This window comes from Mustela nigripes, chromosome 6, assembly GCF_022355385.1.
Source record: "Mustela nigripes isolate SB6536 chromosome 6, MUSNIG.SB6536, whole genome shotgun sequence".
Lineage (NCBI taxonomy): Eukaryota > Metazoa > Chordata > Mammalia > Carnivora > Mustelidae > Mustela > Mustela nigripes.
The window spans coordinates 27,023,833-27,043,813 of NC_081562.1; the positions used below are offsets into that span (position 1 = coordinate 27,023,833).

Here is a 19,981-nt window from a genome sequence, read left to right on the forward strand (position 1 = left end):
GACAAATCACACAGAGACTCTTTTGTTAAGTAGGATAGGCCGGCTAATGGAGGGAATAGAAAGCTGGCAGTGATGCAAAATTCTTGGCAGTCTCTGTCAAAAATGAGGGCTTCTATTCCACGTACAAAGTTTTGGGGCCTAATCCATCTCACAGCTGGTGGCCTGTTTTCTTTTTCAGACAAGATTGGAGAGAGGAGGTGGGAAGCCTGTCCCCGATGGCAAAGCAGAGACAGAGGTAGGAAGAAGGAGATGCAGCTCATTTATTTTCCTTTCATTAAGCCCCTGCAAAAATAAAGACCGAGGATTTAATTGCCCTGTTTGCTTCTATCTCTAGAAAAGCTGAAGTAGTAATTGCATTAACTTGTTACGAAGCTTTGCTCTTATGGGGTAATATAATTTTGACTACTGCTTCCTAATTATAGGGTTTTCATCATTCTGAAAATCCCATTCAGCATGTGTTCCATTTTCACTTTTGGGAAGTGCTTTGTGGGAAAAGGGGGGCTGTGTCTTTGAAAACCCAGGCTGAGTTGAAGCTGAGTCTTGCCCCAAGCCATTACCTCCTGTGAAAAGCACAGCACTATGGTGATTTTTATCCTCCTTTGATAAATAATACTGTCAGCAAAGACCATATGCTCTGTCACAAGCTGGAGTTGGTGGCTCTGCTCAGCAGCAGATAATCCCGTCAAGTCAGTGATGGTTTTTATTGGGTGGCAGTAATGGCAGAAGTAATGATAGTCATTAAAATCTTGCTGCAAATGGTCTGGGGCCTTCAGACCACAGTTAACTCAGGGAATGTCAAGAACAGTTCACTCTCGAAAGCTGCCTAGAAGGGATTGCCCATTACGCCCCCGTTCTTCCCAAGGAGAGCTTTATGTTTGAGATTACAGAGCCAGCAGCAGGCTACCACAGGCCTTGGGTCTTGACCACGTCCTGCCTCTCACCTGTGGTGGTTTTGATACTTCCAGAAGATCTTCGTTAGGGGAGAATCAAAGTGGAATTATACAAAACCAAGTTCATTCATGGAAAGGTGGTAGGAAATACCCTTGGGATATCCCATTCCAATTCAACAAATACAAACTTTCCTAGAGCTAGATGGATACAGGACGCTAAAAGGTTTGAGGGATTTGGAGAATAGAATGGTTCCGGTTCTATGGGAACTGTTTTCTGGGGAAGGAGGTCTCTATTCACAAGGAACTCTGTAAGGCAAGGCAACATGTGATACTAGTATCCATTAAGAGACCTGGACTGGTGAGGGGGATGTAGATTGGTTCAGACCACAAAGATTTGAGAAGATACCCCTGGGGCATAGGGGGAAAAGATTTGAGTTAAACTTCTCTGCAAATTCCTCCAAGGTGACCTGAACAAATCAGTTAATCTCCCTGTCAGTTTTTTTTTTTTTTTAAGATTTTATTTATTTATTTGACAGACAGAGATCACAAGCAGAGGGAGAGGCAGGCAGAGAGAGAGATAGAGGGAAGCAGGCTCCCCGCTGAGCAGCGAGCCCAATGCGGAACTCGATCCCAGGACCCTGAAACCATGACCTGAGCTGAAGGCAGAGTCTTTAACCCACTGAGCCACCCAGGTGCCCCCTCCCTGTCAGTTTTATCATCTTTAAAAAGGGAAGGGCTTTCTGAAAGATTATTGATAGGGCAAAGAACACTCAATACATCTCACTGAAAATCTGAGATTTTTAACAAAGCCCTGAATTCTGGGTATGACCTGACAGGCAGAAGTGGGAGGAAAAGGAATTGCTGGTGGAGGGGACCACGTGAATAAGGACCTGGTATTAGGAAAGTGCTTTCCTGGGTGGAGCACAGAATTCGTGCTGATGTGTGTGTGTGTGTGTGTGTGTGTGTGTGTGTGTGTGTGTGTGTTTTCAGGGGCTAGATACACGTGCTCTTCCTTTATGAAGATAATCTCCGCTCATTCTCTTCACTTGAAACAACCCTCTTAAAATATCAAGAAACCCCCATACAGGGGCAGCAAATTTATTCTCAGAGTTTGGTTGCAGAGATATCTGTGCAAAGAAGGGAAAATAGATAATTTTTAATTTCTTGACTCATAGAGTCATGTTTGAATTGAAAATTTATAGCTGTTGCCTTAACTAAGGGAAGATGTTGTCTTTAGTAGATGGTTTGAAAGCCAACATATACATCTTTATAGTCTGGTTCTAACTCACAGAATCCTACACGCAGGTGCACAAACACTGGTAAAAGACTATAGGAAAACAGTCAGATTTATTTATTTTATTTATTTGCGAGAGAGGGGAGGAGGTGCGGGGGGAGAGGAACATGCAGACTCCAAGCTGAGCACAGAGCCCAGTACAGGGCTGGATTCAAAACCCTGAGATCGGGCGCCTGGGTGGCTCAGTGGGTTAAGCCGCTGCCTTCGGCTCAGGTCATGATCTCAGGGTCCTGAGATTGAGTCCCGCATCGGGCTCTCTGCTTCGTAGGGAGCCTGCTTCCCTCTCTCTCTCTGCCTGCCTCTTTGCCTACTGTGATCTCTCTCTGTCAAATAAATAAATAAAATTAAAAAAAAAAAAAAACCCTGAGATCATGATCCTGAGATCAGTCATGACCTCAACTAAAATCAAAAGTTGATTGCTTAACCAATGAAGCCAACCAGAGGCCCAGAAAACAGTGAGATTTAGTATAAAAATTAGACTAAATAGAATTTAGTTAATGATATTATTATCTTACACCTATTTCATGCTTTATAAAGTATTTTTTTCATTACCTCATTTTATGTTCACCACTAACTGGGGCAGGGCATTTCCAATATTACTCTGTTCATTTTCCAGGTGTGGAAATTGAGGGTCCAGGAGATCATGTGACGTGCTGTAAATAGCTACACCCAACAAGTACTAGAATTGAGCTTAAAGAGTCCCAAAGAGTCTTGCTCCAGGGTTCTTTCTAGCACATTGTGTAGTTAAGAGGCTGCAGTCTGGGGTGCTTGGGTGGCTCAGTGGGTTAAAAGCCCAACTCTTGATTTTGGCTCAGGTCATGACCTCGAGCCAGCCTCCCCAGCCCCCATTCTGTGCTGGGTGTGGACCCTGCTTTCTCCATCTGCCCCTCCCCCCCCTGCTTCCTCTCCTGGGCTCACACCTCCTCTCTTTAAAAATAAAAACAGAAACAAAAACAAAGAGAGAGGGTGTAGTCAGTCCCCTCCTCTTATTTAAAATAAATAAGAAGGGGACAAAATGTTTTGAGGAAATAGGTCCGCCCAGAAAGTTGAAGGGAGGCATTCAGGATTGCAGGTTTGATGGCCCCGTTGGACCTCAAACCCAACTCTCTTAGCTTCTTGCCCAACGCCCTTTTCCAAACTCAATGCCCCTGGGTCAAGGGTTTGAACTAAAGGCATCGCAGAATTTTTTTCTCATGGTATTGACCCCATAATGATGAAGGATAGTTGGAAAGCAGGCATGTGGGAACAGCCACAGGCCCCCCACCCCCACCCCCAGGAAACCAGCTTTAAAAGGATTTGACCCTTCCCCCATGTGACAGATAGGTGACAAAAACCTGGTTGGATGGCAGGTGCAGGGAGAGTTCATCAGATTGAAACAGCCTGACAACGAGCCCATAAAAACCCTAGACTGAGAAACTCGGGTGGCAGGTGGCGACCCTCTGGGACCTCCCTTTTGAGGGAAGGGGAAGGTTTGTGCTGTCACTGCTATCTCTCAATGAGTGTTTCTCTGCTGCCTGCTACTCTTGTCTGGTCTACCTCTTCATTCTTCAGAGGGGTGTGACCAAGAACCAGGCGCACCAGCAATAAGACAGTGTTGCTAGGAATGTCATGCGGTAAAATTTCTATGGGCAATTTTAAGGAAGATAAATGAGAGCTAAAATGTAGGACATGCTTACTCCGCGTTGAACTTTTTACGTGAATCAGCTCATTTAAATCCTTCCAAATACCCTCCCTGGTAATGGTGAGGATTACTTTATTTTGTTCCTAGAGAAACTGAGGCACAGAGAGGTTAAGTAATCGGGTCACGGACACACAGCCAGAAAATGGCAGGCCGGGATGCCGATCTAAGTAGTAAGTCCCTGGACCCTGACCCGCAGGCCCTCGGCTATTAAGCCAGAATATATCAATATTTGGAATTCAAAACTGAAAGGAAGTCCCAGCGTAGGAAACCCTTTTAACAAATGGAGTAAATTAATAATACAAAAGCAGTGTAGGGCAAATGTTCAGACCAATTAAGCCTATAAAAAAATGTTCATTATAGATCATTTTATCTAGTCATTAGCTAAATACATCCTCTACTTGGTTCCTAAATCCACAGCAGGTTTGGAAATTACATGCCATTTCATTTTTATTCGATAGAGAGAGAGAGAGTGCATGTGAGCAGGGAAGGAGCAGAGGGGGAAGGAGAAGAGGAGGACTCTCAAGCCCACTTCATGCTCGGCAGGACCCTGAGATCACCCCCTGAGCCGAAACCAAGAGTCAGCCACTGCCATTTCATTTTTTAAAGATTTTATTTATTTATTTGACAGAGATCACAATAGGTAGAGAAGCAGGCAGAGATAGAGCGAGGAAGCAGGCTCCCTGCTGAGCAGAGAGCCCAATGTGGGGCTCAATCCCAGGACCCTGGGATCATGACCTGAGCCGAAGGCAGAGGCTTAACCCACTGAGCCACCCAAGTGTCCCACTATTTCATTTTTTAAAAACACAGTCCATGCATTGCATTTTCGCTCATTCACATCACTATTTCTGTTACTAGTCTGAACCGGAGTGGTCCCTCCTGTCTTTAGAACACTAATCCAGGGCTCAGTGGGGGGAGCAGAGGGAGCACAAGTGAGCACTGTCTTCCGAGTCAGAGAGGCGTCTGGACACATGATCTTCTGCTCCTTAGGGTGAGACTCAGATGCCGACTATGGATTCTGTAGCCCGCACACACACTCAGGGATTCCTCTGAGCTTTGTATGTTTGGAAGCAGAAGAAGTGTAGGTTCCCCTTGCAAACAAATTTTACTCTTCAACTGACATTATGCACAGTGAGTGAGCAGAGACCTCCAGATCCCATGAAGCATTGCACTCCCGTGTAGGACCATCAAGTTCAGCCCTCAGCCTGAGCCAGAGGAAGCTCTCATGGGGAGCTGATTACTCTAGGGTCCTAGGGGGAGTGCAAATACAAAGCCCGCTAGAATTACGATGACGACGCAGAAATGGCACCCTCACTTTTTATTCCTTTTTGTCCCCTTATTTCCATAAATGCAAATTCTACCAACAAACTTAGCAGCTTCGTGGTAGTTCCTGAATTACAAGAAAACTCAAAGCCATGTGCTTTGCTTCTTATAAAAGGCAATGAACAACCTGAGGGGGTCACACCTTTACAGCTACATTTGTCTTCCCTTTCCAAGTAATTAAAAGTGGGCAGCAGCAGCAGCAGCAGCAGCAGCAGCAGTAGTAGTAGTAGAGTAGTAGTAGTAGTAATAATGATAATAGGTTATTGCTTATTTAGTTCTTGTGATGTGGCGGGTCTGGTAGACCATGATCTCATTTCCTCCTTACCGCAGCCACAAGAAGTGGATGTCATTGCCTTGAGAACTGGGACAATGGTCATCGACGTGTACTAGCTATTGGGACTTAGCACTGAGACCCCCTGTGTCAATATGACTCAGTTATTTGTTCCATGATAACTTTGCCTGGGAAAGGTAAGAGTATAAACCAGTAAATAAGTTCTCTGTTCGCTTCTGGAAATTCCTGCAGATAACTTACCCAAGATAACAGTCTCTTCACTCTGAGCAAATTTCTTTTTCTCCTCAAAGCACAGTTACCCTTCAAGACCTGCTTTAAGATCTTCACCTCACTGTATTCACTAATCCTAACTTATAATGTCAGGATCTTAGCCCAATTCTGGGCAAGTCCTTTTTTGAAAAGACTCACTTGAAGTCCCTTGAACCCAGACCCCCAAGCCCTATAAATAGCCTCCTCTAACCTCCCTTTCCTGAAATGATAAGATTTGGTCAAGGCGATGTCTCCTATATTCAATTAACTGGTAACATTTCAGCGAGTTCAGTAATTCTTGTTTTACAAACGAACAGGGGAAGCCTAGAGAGTTTCAGTAATTCTTCCTACTTTATCCACTTAGTTAAAGGGTTCCTATCCGGGGCTATTTGACCCCAACCCTTGCTACCCTGGCTTTCAGTTGAAATAAAAGTCCAGTGTTTTCAGTTTTATCTCCGAACATATTTGACTTTCTAAAATTAAAAAAGACAAAAAAAAAATCAAGCAATGGTACAGTCTACCGCCCTGTGAAAGGTCGTTGCTGTGTGACCTTGTGCGTTTAATTAGCCATAGACATTTAACATCACATTTCAAAATAAACCATAGCTGTGGTAACCTACCAACATTCTCTAAATGAAGGGTGTAAGTCAACAAGAGCCCAGTGGGCCGGACTTATAATCGGTGTGACTTATAAACTGTTAGCAAATTACTCCGCTGGTCTGTTAGTTTCCAAGGGTTGCCATAACGAACTACCACAAAGTTGATGGCTTCAAGCAACAGACATGTATTCTCTCATAGTTCTGAAAGCCACAAGTCCAAAATCAAGGTGTCGGCAGGGTCAGGATCCCCCTGGAGATTCTAAGGGAGAATCTGCTCTGTGCCTGTTTTCTAGCTCATGCTGCCTCCGTTAACCCTTGGCAGTCCCTGTCTGGGGCTTCATAACCCCAGTCTCCGTTTTCTTTTTCATGCAGCTTTCTTTCTGGGTCTCTGTGTCATCTTTTCTGTCCCTTATAAGGACACTTGTCATTAGATGTAAGGCCCACCCAAATCCAGAATGAGCTCATCTAGGGAACCTTATCTTGGTCATATCTGCAAAGGCCTATTTTCCAAATAAGTTCACATTCTGAGGTTCTAAGTGGACGTATCATTTGGGGACCCCAGTTCAACCCATTATAGCCAGTAAAGCTTATTCCTGACCGTGTTTTATCATCAACATTATTTTTTTTTAAGATTTTATTTATTTATTTGACAGAGATCACAAATAGGCAGAGAGACAGGCAGAGAGAGAGGAGGAAGCAGGCTCCCTGCTGAGCAGAGAGCCTGATGAGGGGCTCGATCCCAGGACCCTAGGATCATGACCTGAGCCGAAGGCAGAGGCCTAACCCTCTGAGCCACCCAGGTGCCCCCATCAACATTATTATGTGTAAAATTAAAATAACGATCAAAAATAATATAAACAATCATGTAACCATAGCTCATGTTTAAAAAGATGCTATCTTTTTAAATATGGGGCACCTGGGTGGCTCAGTCGGTTAAGTATCTGACTCTTGATTTCAGCTCCAGTCATGATCTCATGGTCCTGAGATTGAGCCCTTTGGTCAAGGGACACAGCCAGGCCACAGTGACTCCACAGGGAGGGCACCAAGGGAACAAATACAACAACATCACTCTTTCCTCCAATCTCCTGCTGGTTCTTCCCTGCCCTTATGGTCCAACATGCCTGGAAGGAAGCCAGAGGGCAAGGGGGAGGGCATTGCTGGGTGTCAGGACCCAGAGTTGAGGGCAGGGGTGAGGTGTGATCTGGAGGAGCAAATGCAAAAATATCTTGAAGTCTAGGAGGTGTGGACAAGGAAGGGATGACTGGCATCTCAAATGTGGCGGGGGAGGGGACATCAAAAAAGCTTTCTGGAGATAGAAGCATTTTGACTTTATATACAGCTGCTAAAGATGGACCCCCAACATGCCAGCACCGTTCTGGGTATATAATCTGCTTTCACCTATTGAATACCAAAATAACTTCTTTTTTTTTTTTTTTTTAATTTGACAGAGAGAGATCACAAGTAGGCAGAGAGGCAGGCAGAGAGAGAGAGAGAGTAGGAAGCAGGCTCCCTGCTGAGCAGAAAGCCCGATGCGGGACTCGATCTGAGGACCCTGAGATCATGACCTCAGCAGAAGGCAGCGGCCTAACCTACTGAGCCACCCAGGCACCCCCAAAATAACTTCTGAGGTGGATATTATTGTCACCTTTATTGGGGGGGGGGGGAGTCCTTTTTATTGGAAGTCTAGCATACGTACAGGAAAGCACAGACATGAGGGACAGCTCAATCATTTTCTCGAAGGTGACCCTCATTCAGGTCACCAATCCCCAGATAAAGAGACAGAACATGACCAGCCCCCCTAGAAGTCCCTTTCCAGGCCCCACCACCCTCAGCAGTGACCACATTTCACTGATGATGCTTGACTGTTTTGAATTTCATATACCGACACGGTACAGCACTGATTCTCTTGTGTGGATATACACTACCATTAAGCTAACATACCTACCACCTCCCATAATTACCACTTTCTTTCTTCATTTTAACTATTTTTAAGTGTACAATTCAGTGACATTAAGAACATTCACAATGGTGTGCAACCATCACCACTAACCATCTCCAGAACTTTTTCATCATCCCAAACAAAAACTCCACCCATTAAACACTAACTCCCTATTCTCTCTCTGTCTCCAGACTGCTAAGCCCCATTCTATATTCTGTCTCTGTGGATTTGCTTATTCTAGTTACCTCATATTCAATGGAAGCACACAATACTGATCCTTTTGTGTCTGGGTTTTTTTTCACTTACCCTAATGTTTTCCAGGTTCAAGCTGTCATCCTCACTTTGTAGGTGAGGAAACTGAGATACTGAATCATTAAGGAAGCAAATGAGAGCAAGCAGGTGGGCATCAGAGGCTGAACACTTAGGTGCTTCACTGGGCTGTTTATCAATGGGTCCTTTAGTTGAGAGTCAATGATAGGTATTTAAATCATGGGGCAGCTGGAGGTCTCTGACTGCTTCTCAGAGTCTACCCACTCTGAGTAAGATGACTTGAAATTCACATGATCTCTCCTGTGTTACAAATGGATGAGCTTCCCTGTATCCTCCATGTCTCATTAGAAAGGGCAGACTTTTCCTCCTAATGACAGACTCTTAGTTGACTGTTTCTTCAGTCCCTGCCATTGGTGAACGTGTGTGATTTCTCTGCTCTCTTCCTTGAAACTGGCGTCCCACTCTAAAAGCCTCCGTGTGCTTGTCTCAGCTCCCCATTGGGTGGGAACGCATCATCCCACCACTTGTAACCCTGTTCACTTTCCTCAAATTATCAGTTGGGTGCAGAACCCGGGAGAGTCCCCTTTGGAGCCAGAGATGCTGGTCTGGCTACTATTAGGAACAGGGGAGCTGGGTTGGCAGACACTAATCTGTCTCAGCCAAAGTGAAGTCAAGGGCCAACAGAGCCTGAGTCCAGATCCTGCCTGTCCTCAAGCAGTAAAACCACAGAAAACTCATTTATATTTACAAAAAGACCACATATGCCTGTCTTTTCCTGGCCAAACTCCCTGAATTTCCATATCTAAGCAAGTCAGGTGCCAGGAAAAGGCAGGTAGCCATAGTTATCTTGGATGGCATGACTCAGCTGCAACAGAGCTCTCCAGCAAAGAGATGCTGTCCCTTGAATGCAGGAATGATGTAGCAATATCAAATCATAAATGAATTTTGTAATTTGGGAATTTTCAACCATAAGGCCCCCTACGTACTGATCAGCCAGTTAAAAAAAATAATTTCTACCAATAGATTTTCTTTGTGCAATACGATGAATTCCATTACCTTTCTGGTCCCTTTTGTCAACAAAGACAAGAGATAATCTAACCAAAATGCTGCTTCTCCTTCTGTTTGATCTTTAGCATTATAGAATCTTGAGATTAGTCCTCCTTGCTGTCTGTGCTCTCCTCCTGGGCAATCTCATCCAGGTACAGGGCTTTAAATGACATTTGTTGTCAGAAATCACTGGTCTGGGAGTAATAGAAACTCAACGGAACTATCTGAAGCAAAATGAGAATTTATCAAATTACATAGTTCTGAAGTTAGTTTCAGGAGTGACAGAGGAAGGGGCCTTAGTGCTGTGTCAACATATTGCCTCTCTCCCTTATCACCTGACTCTGTTTTCTGCGGTCTTGACCTCATTCTCATCAGACTATGGCCCAAAGGTGGTGTTTAAAAAAAAAAAATCCAGGTAGCCCTAAGCTTACATTGTACCAGCTTAGCAATCATGCCAGAAAAACTCTTTGCTCCTGATTGTTCCATCAAAACTTCTTTAGCTAATTCTTACTGAATTGTCCTAATTCATTTGAGCATCTCTTAAGAATTGCTGTAGCTGTCTACGGCCATACCACCCTGAACATGCCCGATCTCGTCTCATCTCAGAAGCTAAGCAGGGTCGGGCCTGGTTAATACTTGGATGGGAGAATTGCTGTGGCCATGTAGATGACATACGCAGACTGTCTGGTCCTGAGGTCCCTGTTTGCTACTTTACCAGAAGAGGTCATCCTCTTTGATTACTAGCCACATCAAGATTACTAGCCCAGAAGGAATATTTCCCCCAAAGAAAACCAGGACACTTTCAGCAAAAGACATGGGACATTATGCTAGGTAACACCATGCCTTCTACATGTTGATAATGCCCAAATTTGTTTTTCCCCATCCCAGACCTCCATCCTCAACTCCAGGGGCATATATGACACAATAGCCTCCTTGATGTATTTCACAGACCTCTCAAACTTCACCTGTCCAAAATAGATCTCTGAGTTAGGAGCACCCTGCTCCCCCCATCTCTACCCTGTACTTCCTTTGGTTACAAGAAATAAGAACAAGCACTGGCTAACTTAGAGAGAATGTACTAGAAGGCTTTGGACCCAAGGAACTGATGGAAGGCTGGAGTCCTGGGCTTGGGAAGTAGGAAGCACCACAGCTGCATTATAGAGGAAAACTTTGGTAGGAGGCTGCCCATGGAGGAATTGAATTTTGTTCTCAAGATTCATATTCCTGGGTGGCTCAGTGGGTTAAGCCTCTGCCTTCGACCTCGGTCTTGATCTCGGGGTCTTGGGATAGAGCTCCGCATCAGGCTCTCTGCTCAGCAGGAAGCCTGCTTCCCTCTCTCTCTCTCTCTCTGCCTACCTCTCTGCCTACTTGTGATCTCTCTGTCAAATAAGTAAATAAATAAAATCTTAAAAAAAAGATTCAGATTCTATCTTTACTCAGAAAACTGTAAAGTACTCATAAAAGAAATGGAGGAAGACACAAAGAAATGGAAAAATGTTCCATGCTCATGGATTGGAAGAACAAATATTGTGAAAATGTCTATGCTACCTAAAGCAATCTACACATTTAATGCAATCCCTAACAAAATACCATCATTTTTTTTTCAAATAAATGGAACAAATAATCCTAAAATTTATATGGAACCAGAAAAGACCCCAAATAGCCAGAGGAATGTTCAAAAAGAAAACCAAAGTTGGCGGCATCCCAATTCCAGACTTCAAGCTCTATTACAGAGCTGTAATCATCAAGACAGTATGGCACTGGCACAAAAACAGACACATAGATCAATGGAACAGAATAGAGAGCCCAGAAATGGACCCTCAACTCTGTGGTCAACTAATCTTCGACAAAGCAGGAAGGAATGTCCAACGGAAAAAAGTCTCTTCAAAAAATGGTGTTGGGAAAATTGGACAGTCACGTGCAGAAAAATGAAACTGGACCATTTCCTTACACTACACATGAAAATAGACTCAAAATGGATGAAAGACTTCAATGTGAGACGGGAATCCATCAAAATCCTTGAGGAGAACACAGGCAGCAACCTCTTCAACCTCAGCCACAGCAACTTCTTCCTAGAAACATCGCGAAAGGCAAGGGAAGCAAGAGCAAAAATGAACTACTGGGACTTCACCAAGATCAGAAGCTTTTGTACCACAAAGGAAACAGACAACAAAGCCAAAAGACAACTGACAGAATGGGAGAAGATATTTGCAAATGACATATCAGAAAAAGGGCTAGTATCCAAAATCCATAAAGAACTTATCAAACTCAACACCCAAAGAACAAATAATCCAATCAAGAAATGGGCAGAAGACATGAACAGACATTTCTGTGAAGAAGACATCCAGATGGCCAACAGACACATGAAAAAGTGCTCCATATCACTCAGCATCAGGGAAATACAAATCAAAACCACAATGAGATACCACCTCACACCAGTCAGCATGGCTAAAATTAACAAGTCAGGAAATGACAGATGTTGGCAAGGATGTGGAAAAAGGGTAACCCTCCTATACTGTTGGTGGGAATGCAAGCTGGTGCAGCCACTCTGGAAAACAGCATGGCGGTCCCTGAAAAAGTTGAAAACAGAGCTACCCTATGACCCAGCAATCACACTACTGGGTATTTACCCTGAAGATACAAATGTAGTGATCTGAAGGGGCACATGCACCCAAATGTTTATAACAGCAATGTCCACAATAGCCAAACTATGGAAATAACCTAGATGTCCATCAACAGATGATTGGATAAAGAAGATGTGGGGTGTGTGTGTGTGTGTGTGTGTGTGTAATGGAATACTAAGCAGCCATCAAAAATCCCGAAATCTGGGTGCCTGGGTGGCTCAGTGGGTTAAGCCTCTCCCTTCAGCTCAGGTCATGATCTCAGAGTTCTGGGATCGAGTCCCGCATTGGGCTCTCTGCTTGGCAGGAAGCCTGCTTCCTCCTCTCTCTCTCTCTCTCTCTCTCTCTCTGTGCCTACTTATGATCTCTCTGTGTCAAATAAATAAAATCTTTGAAAAAAAAGTCCTGAAATCTTGCCATTTGCAACAATGTAGATGGAACTAGAGGGTATTATGCTAAGTGAAATAATATATATAAATTGCTTGAATAGTATCTGAAACATAGTTAAGTGCTCATTAAAAATGAGCTATCATTATTATAGTGTAGGAGACCAGCACCTGATCAGATGGGTCTTATAATAATGATAGCTCATGTTTATGTGTATCAGTCATTTAATTGTAACAATAATCCCATAACTAAATACTCATATTATCCTCACTTTGCAGATGAGCGTCTTGTATCCCTGGTCCCAACAGACTAACATCCCGATTTTCTTAGAACATGCCATTTTTTTTTTTTAAACCTCAGGGCCTTTGCATTTGCTACTCTACATGCCCACCTGTTTTGCACCAGATTTCACATGGCTGGTACCTTCTCAACTTTAGGCTTCAGGTTACAAGTCATCTTTTCCAGAGAGGCCTCATGCTATCCAAAGTTACCTCCCCCGTCCCTGACTACTCTATTCCAACACCCTGCTGATGTCCTTTAGTAAACTTACAACCTAGAAATGGTCCACATTATATCTTTTTCTGTGCATTGCCTGTCTCCTTTTCTAGAATTTGAGTTCCATTAGAGCAAGAACCTTAGCACAGCTGTTCACAGCTCTTAAAACATACTTGGCATCAAATACGGACCCAACAAAAACTCGTTGAATGAAGGAACATATAGCAGCTGAGTGAAGGAATGAAGTTTGCTAAGTGAATGGGATTGGCTTTTATCAATGAAGCACACACACTTCTATTCCAAGAAATCTGAGCAGCAGTGCATGGAGGTGTCATTATTGAAAGAACAGCTGACAGAGTAACTCCCAGAAACAAATCCTTTCCCGGAGATGGGTCTGCTTGCTTTAGGTCTCGGTGGATTTCTATTTCTGCTGTTCTGTGTCTCAGGCAGCTGTGGGGCCAGGGAAGCATGATGGACTTGAAGAATCTCAGCTTCCTTTGTGGGATCTACTACTTAGTAGCTGTGTAATTGTGAGGAAGTTACCACTTTGCCAGGTCTGTTTCCTTGACTATAATGTGGAGATAAAAAATAATATCTTCTGAGGATGGGGAGAAATTGGAACACTTGTATGTTTTTCGTGGGAGTATAAAATGGTATAGCTGCCGTGAAAGACAGTGATTTCTTTAAAAATTTAAAAATTAAATTACCATGTATTCCAACAATTCCATTTCTTGGTATATACTCCAAGGGATTGAAAGCAGGGACTCAAACACGTACTTGTACACCAATGTTTATAGCAGCATTACTTACAGTAGTCAAAAGGGGGAAGCCGAACAAGTGCTGTGCGATTCCACTACGTGAGGTACCTGAAATAGACAAATTCATAGAGACAGGAAGTAAGATGGTGGTTGCCAGCATCCCAGGCAGGGAAATAGAAATGGGAGTTATTAGGTTTTTTTATTTGTTTATTTTGGTTTTGCTTTTGGGCTTTGGGGTTTTTGGTATTTTTTGGTCGTTTTTGCTTTTTTTTTTTTTTTTTTTTTGGTCTCGTTTTTGAGAGAGTGAGTGTGCATATGCATGAGCAGGGGTTTGGAGGGAGAGAGAATCTTAAGCAGACTCCTGGCTTAGCACCACCCTGAGATCATGACCTAAGCCAAAATCAAGAGTCAGACATTTAACTGACTGAGCTGCTTAAGTGCTCCAAGGAGTTATGTTTAATGTGTAAAGAGTTTCAGCTTGGAATGATGGTGATGAGTGGTAGTGGTGGTTTGGTAACAATATGAAAATGCTAAAGTCACTGAATTGGACACTCAAAAAGCATTCACACAGGAAACTTTACATTATGTGTATTTTACCACAGTACAAACTAATGACACCTGAAGGAGATGGAGAGTAGCTTAGATGAGATGGCATATGTCATCATGTACCAGAGTTGGTATTCAGTTAAATTGGTGTGAAATGAGTGGCAAATAAGGAGACTCCTTCAGCCTTGACGTGTTTCTCAGTAGAGATGTTATGTGCACAGAAGACGCAGTGGAAGTATCCCAATAAAAAGTACTAATGGATGGAGTGTGCGCTTGGTGACATTTACCGACAGTCCCTTCCTCCTCAGTCTGACCCAAGTGGAGCAGAGGGGCAGTTTCTCCTGAGAGCACACTGGAACATTCTCACTGTTCTGCTCTGAAGCAGGCCAATAGACTGTGGAGGAAACTCAATTCAAGAGCGATGACAGAACATAGCGTACCCCACGCTCAACTACGGGGCCTTCACCATTGTGTCATGTGGGTGATGGAGGGCACAGGATTGGGAGTGGGCTTCTCTTGACTTTTCTCTGTGAATGTGGACATAAAAACAGAAAGGAAAAGGAAGTTAATTTTATAGTTGGTAAAGTTACTAGAGCAGCTTAAAGAAAAGCTTTAGGAATCACTGTTTCAAAAACTGGAAAGAAACTCCAACCAGCTGGGACTTTCTCTCTCCCTTCTGTCTATCTCTACTCCTTGTGTGTTGGTCTAATTCTCTCCTACTGCAGATGGCATATGCTTTCCTACATAGCAAGGAACATGTCTGCTGGCCATCCTAGCGTAGCCGTGTTCGAGAAAAAAGGTTCCACCTCTAGACTGTGTGAGTGAGGGTAGGCCAGGATGACGACAAACATCTGTGGCTTCAGCAAAACAGCATTGCCATTGGCATCCAGCTGGAAGAAGACAAAAAAGCGTAGAGCAATACACATGGGAGGATTTTCTAGGGCAGTTCCGACAGGTCATTTCTGTTTGTATTCCAATGCCATGGTCATCCCAAACTGCAAGGGAGGCCATATGCCAGGAAGAAGAGGAAATGGAATTTGGTGAACAGCTATCATTCTCCACCACAACTGTTCTTACCCCTCCTTGTCACCCCCTTCCTGGCTTCTGACACCAGACCTTCCCTTACCTACAGCCTCCGGGTAAATGGTTGCTTTACCCATGGGTAGCGGTATCCTCCTCCTCATTTATTCCCAAATCTTGATGAATATAATTCTCTCATTGCCTATTCATGTCCTCCAAATTCCTTGGTTTACTTTCCACACTGAAGACTAAATCTTTTTCAGAGGAGGGCCTGTCCCTTGGTAGTACTTCGCCATGGGCCCCGTAAGCTTCCCAACATGCTCTTCTCCTTCCCTCCCTCAAGCTGAGACACGGAGCTCACACAGACCTACACACCCTTGTCCTTTCCTCCTGAAACTTGCTGTCCTCTTAACTATGCTTAAGTATGAAGCTGCCATGGGTTTTTTCTTAGTTTAATTTTAAATTTTTAGTGTGTTCTATCTGAGCTTATTGTTCAATTGCTTTCTATGTCTGGTCTTAAGGATCCAATTGGCAGGAAGTTTGAATAGAATCCTTAATAGGACTGAAAGTGTAGTGCTTATGTATTCAGGCACTGAATTTTTCTCCCTCTCTCCCTCCCTTCCTCCCTGTGGCAGTGACAGCTAGCTGAACACCAAAAAGGCTCTGCTCTCTTCCCCTTGTGTGAGTTCTTGCCTGGCCAGCCCCTCCTTGTGACTAAGTGTGCCATGTGACTAGTTTTGGTCAATCAGAATGAGGGCAGAAGATATTGGCATCTCTTTGGGCCCAGAGAGTATCTACTACACCTTCCCTAAGCCCTGTTTTCTATCTTCAGTGCCCTTAGAGACCACGTGCTGGGGATGGCAGTGTCACAAGTTGGAGGAAGGCTGGATCCCTGAGTTACCTTCTGGAGGAGAGCTGCCTATCTGCGGCACACATCTGCTATAGACTGCATGAGTCTTTGCATAAACCAGGCTTTGTTGTTGGACTTATGTTTAGCCTATTCTAATACTCTCCCTTTCCCTTGTTAAATATGTTTTAGCCCCTACTATTTGCCAAGCATGGTGCTGGGTATTAGAGATGCAAAGATAAATAAAACATAGTCCCTTCACTCAAAGAGCTCACAAGCTGGGGAGGGAAAGAGATGTATGCTCACACATTTTTTAACAGTGTGTTAAGTCCTGCATTACAGGTTTGTAAGTACAGAGTATTATGGGGAAGCAGAGCAGGATGTCTAAGCCAGCCTGCATGGGGATAGGAGTAAGGATGGGAAAGATGATTTGTCAGTTAGGTGACACGTATTCCAAGGAGATGGGGGTGAACAAAGGCTTAGAAGCAGAGAAAACAAGTTCATGGATAGATTTGTGTAGTGGGTGAAAAGGGGAAGAGAGGATAACAAACTAGGAAATTTTGATTAGGATGTGCTATTGGTGTGATTCTCCATAGGGACAATTATACTCCATAGGGACAATTATAACAAAGTCTCGAATGTAATTAACACTCTACTTAAAATAGCCATCCTGTGGGAGCACCGTACCTCTGACTCTCCGGGGAAAAATATTACTGAGACTCTGATTTGAAGGTTTATATTTCACATAATTCATAAACTCTATTGAGTGGGTTGATTCCAATGGGGCATGACTCTGCTTAAGGGGAACCAAACTGTGACTTCAGAGCCAACCACAAATGGTTTTCATTTCATTTCCTTTATTTATTTGTTTGTTTGTTTAAGAGAGAGAGAGAGAGAGAGAGAGAGAGAGAAAGCACAGAAGAATGGGGAGAAGCAAGCTCCCTGCTGAGCGGATAGCCTGATGTGGGGCTCAGTCCCAGGACCCCGGGATCTTGACCTGAGCCAAAGGCAGACGCTTAACCAACCAAGCCATCCAGGCACTCCATGGTTTTCATTTCCGATGAAACACACACAAATCTGTGTGTTGTGGTGTATCACCTGTTTGTGCTGCTTTCCAGGGAGTCCTAGTAGCTGTTGGAGTTCTGCTGCTGGTATTATATTGAACCATATGGGATGGCCAGTATTTGACCTTTTTGTACTTAAAAGATGGCAATATTGTAATGTTCCACCTAATATAATCCTGGGTGGTAGACTGAATTCTCGATCCCAATTCCTCTCTCCTTGTAATATTACACTTCACACCCATATTCTAGGCCCATTGTAGGAGCAGTATACTTGCCCTCACCTTGGCTCTACTCTACTCAGAGGAGAGTAGGAAGCTTTTGGCTGATTTTCAGCAGTGGCGTGACATGATTTGATTTGCATTTTTTTTTAAAAAAAAAGTCTGCCTTTTATAATGAAAATAGATTGTAAAGGGGCAGAGGTAAAAGCCAGAAGACCATTGCACAAATCTGAGTGAGACATGAAGGTGCCCTGTACCAGGCTGGTGGCAGTAGAGATGGGGAAAAGGAAAGAGATTCTCGATTACATTTTGAAGGTAGAGCCAAGAGAATTTCTTAACGGGTTGGGAATGGAGTAAGAGAACAACAGAAGAGTCGAGGATGACTCCAAGGCTTTGGGCTTGGCATCTGGAAGAATGGTGCTACCATCAGCTGGAACTGGGAAAAACTTTGGGTGGAACAGGAGTTTGGGGGAAGATCAGAAACTTAGTTTGGGATGAGTCTGAGATTTAGCCATCTAAGCGGGGATGTTGGGGAGATGGCTACTTATAAGACACTGGAGTTCAGAGGTCCTGAATATAGAGCCCCCAACCCACAACCTAGAGAAGAGCAGATGTTCTGTAAGTAGTAGTTCCCTCCCTTCTCCATGTCCCTGACTCCCAAATTTTGTTCATAAATACTGCCCAGAGGAGAAGATATCCAAGTCAGTACTGATTGTAAGGCTACGCAGCTTCTCCTTACCTGCACAAGCCATTACCCAGCTTTATAGAGAAGAAATGTCTTGATTCAATGACCAAGCTGGTTTTTTCCAACCTCATCTTTTTTAAGAGGATGACATAATTATGGATGCAATTCCTCTCCCTGCCTTCTGAAGGAGCAATCGGTAAGAAAAATTCAACACCCTCACTCAGTGTTGTATATGTTTTCTCTCTAGCCCTTAAACACATACTTTGTGCCTGGGAAATTATTTTCTCCCTGTATCCATCTAAACATCTATCCATTTTCTGCTTTTCCCCTTCCCCCAATCAATAGTTTTGGCTTTTTCTGTGCTGATTTGGAATAATCTTCCTCTTGGCCCTTTCCTTCTGCTAATGCCCCTATTCTCCTTAAGCCTCAGATCCAGTTGCTCTGTGGGGTCCATATTTTGACAGTCTTCTTTGGGTATTATATCCTGGTTCCCTGGGACAGGATGGTAAGGAATTATCTTTTAAATTTTCTTGAATTAGCTCCTGAAGGGAGAACCACTAGAGGAGTCTCCATAGTCTAACGGCCCCTGGGCATTTGGGGATATAGGTGGACGTAAGAGACAGGTGTTTTCTGTTTCTAGGGACTGTGTGCACACCCACTCTGTGGGTCCTTTTGGTATGCAAAAGCTAGCCATGAACGAATAAGAAGACATCATTCAGCTTAGAGAAAACATTCTGCCAGCCTTCACTTTGGGGAGGAGGCCTGACCAGGAAGCCAGCTCGTCTGGAGTTTCAGACTGTGAAGATCGTCCTTGGATTTGGGGGAAAATACATGTAGTGGAGGAAAGGAGGGGGAAGAGCAGGGGACATGTAGAGGCAGCAAAGCCTTCTTGCCTCCTGACTTCTCCTGTCTCTGCAACAGCAGGGAGGTGCTGCAGAGGCCCCAGGGCCCTGGGGCTCTTCTCCTCACTTTCAGGCTTGATGCCATCTCTGGAAAGTCCTTGTTTCCCTGGGGTCAGTGCTCAGGGGGAGGCACATGAGGCTTCCTGAATGGCTCATTGGCTGTTACAGGACAGGTGTGTCTTGTGGCAGCAGGAACTACCGCTCAGCTGTGTCCGGGTCTTGTCACCAGTGCTTCTCAGCCCAGTTCTCCTGCTGTTTCAGCTGATCCTTGGCTCCCTGCTTGTGAGCATCTGGGAAACCAGACATGGGAGTCATTCCGGCCTTTGCTCGATAACTAGCAGACGCAGACGCAGGCGAGACAAGTCAGGAGCGCAGCCAATTGCCTTAAGGAGTATGGGCAGAGACCACAGCAATGCGGGGAGCAGGGAGTGGGGCGGTCAGTGCTGCCACCAGCGCAGAGATCCGAGCTGGCGGCCCCGGCATCTGGCACGGGCTCAGACTCTCTGACTCCCATCTTAGTCCATCCTTCCTGACAATTCATTAAGAGGGCTTAGGGGAACACAGAAGTCTTTTTATAGGCATCCTGCTTCAGCCTCCGGTAGGTTGCTGAAAACAAAACAAAACAAACAATATTTCTGGAGTGGAAAGATCTTCAGAAATGCCCTTGCCAAAATGTTTTATTTAGTTCTTCATCGCGGGATATATTGATGCAAGAAGGATTTTTCTAACACCTTCAGAGCTCAGAGGGGTGTTGTATGTACGAGATGTTTCTGTGTCAAGGAGACCAGAAGAGCACAGGGGGAAGGGAAGACTTTGCCTTCAGCTCTGATACTTTTAAACCTGCGGAGAGTTCTGGA

General features: G+C 44.2%; 1 long non-coding RNA gene across 2 annotated transcripts in view; it reads left to right on the forward strand.

Moving 5' to 3' along the window:
- Positions 1-19,981, forward strand: part of LOC132020517 (uncharacterized) — an 89,892-nt gene that overhangs the window by 23,087 nt on the left and 46,824 nt on the right. For both annotated transcript variants that reach the window (XR_009405007.1, XR_009405006.1), the window contains exon 2: positions 179-235. This is a non-coding gene — a long non-coding RNA (uncharacterized LOC132020517). The remainder of the gene's footprint in view (positions 1-178; positions 236-19,981) is intronic.